Raw genomic sequence first — 6,000 nt, forward strand, 5'->3', positions numbered from 1 at the left:
GGAGTAACTAAAACGTTGTATTAATATATAGTATAATGTTGTATTATTATTTTGAAAAAGAAAAACAATTCTATTTAAAAATAACTTAAGTGATGGTCTAACAACGAAGACATGCGCCCAATAGAAGGACCTCAAATCACGTATCTTTGACCATGAAGATCTGAATATATTTCTGGACTAATTATGTTGGATTACATGATTGTTAATCATAGTTATTTAATAAATAAAACCCACATAATGAGCAATAGGGTCCATTTTGCTTCCAAACGAAGCATACTTTGGTTTTGTTTTATTAATGTACTAAATCTGAAATCACCTTAATTATTACCTTTATACCGTATTATGGCACTAGTAAATTCAAAAGAAGACATTTTAACATTAATAAAATAATGATAACAAAAGCTGTGAACACAGTTATATCACTACTATAATAAGACCTTTTAAATGTGTTAACATGATATAAATAATATGTTGGTAGTTTCAATATGTTATTAACGAGTTAACGCTACCCGCGCGTCGTATGATATTAATATGATTTTAGTATAACTAGTGTTTTTAAATTACGCGCGTTGCGCGAAAGGTATTGGTGTTTTCAACCGTGGGACGGGGATTTGGGGCATGGGTTGACACATGGACTTTGAGCCCCCGCTGGTAAGTGACGTGTTGGGTCGGTATGGCGGGGCGTGGCTAGCCCGCGTGGGTTGGCCAGTTTTATAAAAATTTAAAAAAACCTAAAATTAAAAAATACACATAGAATTAAAAAAAAAAAGCCTAAAATTATTATTAAAAGTTCCTAAAAATTACAAAATTCTACAAAAAAAAGGATTACAAAATAAAAAAAAGCCTAAAGCATTAGGTAGATTTCGAAACGGGCGAGCTTGTCAAACGACTTCCGCTCCTTGCCCCGGAACTGGATGTTGGCCATCGCCACCCAGTCTTCGTGACTTATATCATCGCGCGGGACGCTATCGTAGTATGTTTTAAAACGGTCGAGCTTCGGTCGTAGCTCGTGCCACTTGTGTTGGCACGCGTTTAAATTGTGCCAGTCGTTCCCCACGTTGTGCCGGTAGCTAGCGAAAGCTTCCGGCCAGTAACAACGGGTCTCACTGGTTTGGCGGCCCTTCATCGCGTTGTGCCGGTATCAAGTGTGGGTAGCGGGTTCGGGTAGGTAGCGGGTTGGGGGGTTTTATAGTGACTTGGGTGAACCGTTTGGCTTGGGTGAACCGTTTGGCTTGGGTGAACCGTTTGGCTTAGCCAAACGGTTATTTTTTAAAATTTAAACCTAGCCGCTATGGCCTAGCCAACCCAGCCAATGAGAGCCGGCCACGGAGGACCGCTAGTCATGCCCAACGCCCGGACTGAAACTCCCGCCCAAGAAGCCACACCGAAACCCAAGCCCACCCGAGGTGGTGACTTGGGTATTTGTACCCAACCCACCCCCCATACCCCATAGTCTGATAAATGAATATAAGATATAATAAAAAATCACATAATAAAGAATGATTACAAGCCAAACGGTTATTTTTTAAAACTTAAACCTTGTCGCTATGGCCTAGCTAACCCAGCCAATGAGAGCCGGCCACGGAGGACCGCTAGTCATGCCCAACGCCTGGACTTAAACTCCCACCCAAGTGGCCACACTGAAACCCAAGCCTACCCGGAGTGGTGACTTGAGTATTTGTACCTAACCCTCGTCCTATACCCCATAGTCTAATAAATAAATATAAGTTATAATAAAAAAATCATATAATAAAGAATGAGTACTGTTCATTCCCTTTTAAATTTATCATATACTAGTTGTTTCCATGCGCGCGCGTTGCGGCGCGCTAAACCAAATCGTTCTATAAGAATGACAAAACATGTCAAATAACAAAAAGTAGCTCGAATTAAAACGTAACGTATTTTCGGTACCGGTTCGGCACCGGTGTTCACCGATTTTTACCCTCAAATACCGGTGTTGTACCAGTACCAACCGGTACCGAACCGTACCGTACCAGGTATATTCGGTACCGATACATACTTTTGGGGATTTCGGTGACGGTATTTTCGGTACCGATTGGTACCGAGCTCATAAAATCCTGTAACAACGTAGCAATACAAGTAATTGCACAGTTTAGATTACCTTTTATACACACAGTAAGTAAACTGACTGACATCATTCTTCAAACGATTCAAGATAAACGATGCGTAACCAGTCATATCCGGCATCGTGGAGTGCATTAAAAAGGGAGCAATTGGACGATTGGATGCTGGGCTAGGTGTTTCTTGGAATGCCCACGGATTTTTCGGGTCAAAACCTCGATTATGAGGATTCATTTTTTCGTATTGTGGTTGGATGAGAATTTTTTTTTTTTTAAATAAGATAGAGATCATTATAGAAGAGGTGGAGTAGTTGTGGTAAAAAATGAATAGAAGTGTGAGTATTTATAGTGAATTGATATTTTTTTAAACACATAGCCGTTGGCGAACGGCTAGCCCAAACGGCTACTTGTCTTGGCCAATGAGATCCCACCATGTCATCTTGATAGCCCAGCCCAACGCCCGGGCTGAAACCCCCACCCAAGAGGCTACGCCGAAACCCAAACCCACCCGGGGTGGTGATTTGGGCGTTTGTACCCAACCCACGCCACAACCCACGCCCCATAGCCCATATTCTAATATTTCCTAGATCTTTTTTTTAACACATAGCCGTTGGCCAACGGCTAGCCCAAACGGCTACTTGTCTTGGCCAATGAGATCCCGCCATGTCATCTTGATAGCCCCGCCCAACGCCCGGGCTAAAACCCCCGCCCAAGAGGCCACGCCGAAACCCAAGCCCACCCGGGGTGGTGATTTGGACGTTTATACCCAACCCACACCACAACCTCCGCCCCATACCCCATATTCTAATAATTCTTAAATCTTTTTTAACACATAGCCGTTGGCCAACGGCTAGCCCAAACGGCTACTTGTCTTGGCCAATGAGATCCCGCCATGTCATCTTGATAGCCCCGCCCAACGCCCGGGCTGAAACCCCCGCCCAAGGGGCCATGCCGAAACCCAAGCCCACCCGGGGTGGTGACTTGGGCATTTGTACCCAACCCACGCCACAACCTACGCCCCATACCCCATATTATAATATTTACTAGATCTTTTTTTAACACATAGCCGTTGGCCAATGAGATCCCGCCATGTCATCTTGATAGCCCCGCCCATCGCCCTGGCTGAAACCCCTGCCCAAGGGGCTACGCCGAAACCCAAGCCCACCCGGGATGGTGACTTGGGCGTTTGTACTCAACCCACGTTACAACCCCGCCCCATTATTGAATATATTTTTAATTAATTGAATATCACTGTTCATTCCATTCGATTTTTATTAGTATATAATTTAAGTTACTCTAAGGCCATATGAGAAATTAGAACAAACACTGATACCCGTTAGCTAGCTAATGTAATGTACATATTTTACCAACTCTATTATGATTTTCAAGTACTATGAAACCTCATTGATTCTCAGGGGTGAACCTCTAGACAATAAAAGGTTCTAAGGGGGCGGCCCCCTTGATGGGGTCTGAGATAACGTCCTGCCAAAGTACGAGGCAGCAACCCGATGGGGTCTAAGGGTCAGAGCTCGTGGCGATTAACGTGAAAATTTTTGCATTGAAAATGCTTTAGATTTGCAAATATGGCTAAAAGTTTCATAAAAACTCCACATGGAAAACCAATCATCACCATAAGTGGCAAAATTGTTGTTAGCGGTGATTGTAAGTTTTGGCATGGTTCTACTGTAACTTCCCATAAATGCATCTATAAGCGATCACACCCCAACCATTTGTGATGATTCGACCCTATACAAAGAAAATCATCTAGTTTGATCGAAAACACAAAATAATCAATTCATTTTCATAGAGAAAGACATCTCATTCTTACATAACCCTTCATGTCTCATACGATTAATGGTTTTGTACAATCATAAAATACTTTAACTTGAAAGAGAGATTACAACCCATAAAACTATCGTAAGTTGTAACGTTATTGAAATATCAATAAAGGTCCAAAAGAAGTTCGATTTTATCCATAGTTTTTTATTGTTTTATATACATTTTTATATGATTGTATCCCTAAAAACATGAGCATGGATGGACCACATCCGATGATATAATGTTATATAATTATTATTATAATATTAAAGAAAAGAAAACTATAATAATATGCATTCCCAAATTGGCGGCAATCTCTAATGACGAAAGGGTGGCCCACTTTCTTGGTGAGACCTTTGCATGTGCTTGGGGTATTCTCGATTAACATTTTTAAACAATTTTAATACAACTGTATATTAATAAATTTAAATAGGCTTATTTGTTTGCCCTTTTTATTTTATTTTTTATTATAACGAAATCTTGACGGTATCAGTCTCGGACAAGTCAGTTATTGTTTTGATTGCATGTTTTATGATACGCTAATATTATTAAATAAATAAATAAAAAAGAAAGAAATTCAAATACCAATAGGAAATAAAGTTGTCTTTTAGGTTTTAGATATCACTTTGACAATCTCTTATATGAAGCCTCCCTTCTTACATGTTCTCAAGGCTTTCTTCTTCTTCTCTCTCTCCCTCTGTGTGTGTGAAGATTATATGTGTAGCGAAAGGAGGCATCCAAAGGGATCGCATTGATCCGAAATCTTGCATATACATAGCATGTGTATTTAAACCGAGTTGGGATCATGCTATCCTTTTGGATTCATTCTTTGGTTGCTGCCAACTTTATAAACATCGTGTATTCAACACAAGAAAAGTTAGAGATGAAGTAGAATTTGACGTATGTTTTTCATTTATATCAGAATGAGATGAATTGATCGATTGCAAATTTTCTAACAACTCGAAGAGGGAGAGAGGTGTGAGAATATATTTCTCGAAGTGAAAGTAAGTATAATTTTGTTAACTTGATGTTTTAGGTCTTGTTTTCAGCTTCTCAACTAGCTCACAATGCCCTTCAAAAGTGTATAAACCATAGATAAACTTTTGTAACTAATTATGACGTTTGTTATGATGATTTTAATGTGTTTCATGAATTTCAAGAACAAGCTAGATAAGTACATATACCTTAAGTTTCCTCATGCTTGTATATCAAATTAGAATTTCATGGAGTTATTTTCTTGCTTGAACATAAACAATTATGTTGACTGATTATATTGCTATTAAGTCATAATGCAAATTATTAGCATAGCAGCTAGATCAATTAATATCTGTAGATGTAATATTCTTTTAGATTCATGGAGTTATTTTCTTGCTTGAACATAAACAATTATGTTGACTGATTATATTGCTATTAAAGTCATAATGCAAATTATTAGCATAGCAGCTAGATCAATTAATATCTGTAGATGTAATATTCTTTTAGATTTATATAATAACGCGCGCATGATATGATCGAAGATCATGTATATGTGTATTTAATATATTTCTATATATTATTATGAGGACTAGGGAGAAAGCCCGTGCGATACACGACATGCATAATAGCTATTGTTTGTTCGTGATAAGACGTTTGACAGTGCTTGACAAACTAACCTGCGAGATGACTACTAACCCGAGCAGTGCGTTATTTAATTATATTAGTAAACAGAGTATTCCATGCGTAAGTATAACGATCCGACTTGAAACATCTATCGCCAACTTGTCCTAAAAGTTTCTGTACAGGGGAAGAATATAATTTAACCTATGAACCGTTTACTCCGGGGGATCCGTTGGGTTCAGGTTGTTAAAAGTTTCTTTGTAGACGATGTTTCTTTGTACCAGAGCATTACGTCGGAGTCGACAATTTACACCATTCTGCTCGTTCTCTGTTAGTGTTAGTTCATCAATCGTTTTATTCTACACTCTTCACTAACCTAAATTTGAAAAATAGTTACGACTTTTCGTGTCAAACTTCCCCTTTCAAATGTAGAAACTAATATAGTTGATGCTATAATTGTTCCATTTTCCAGTTCTTTTATATGGATAATCAAAGCTACTACAAA

Source organism: Helianthus annuus, chromosome 14 (assembly GCF_002127325.2).
Source record: "Helianthus annuus cultivar XRQ/B chromosome 14, HanXRQr2.0-SUNRISE, whole genome shotgun sequence".
Lineage (NCBI taxonomy): Eukaryota > Viridiplantae > Streptophyta > Magnoliopsida > Asterales > Asteraceae > Helianthus > Helianthus annuus.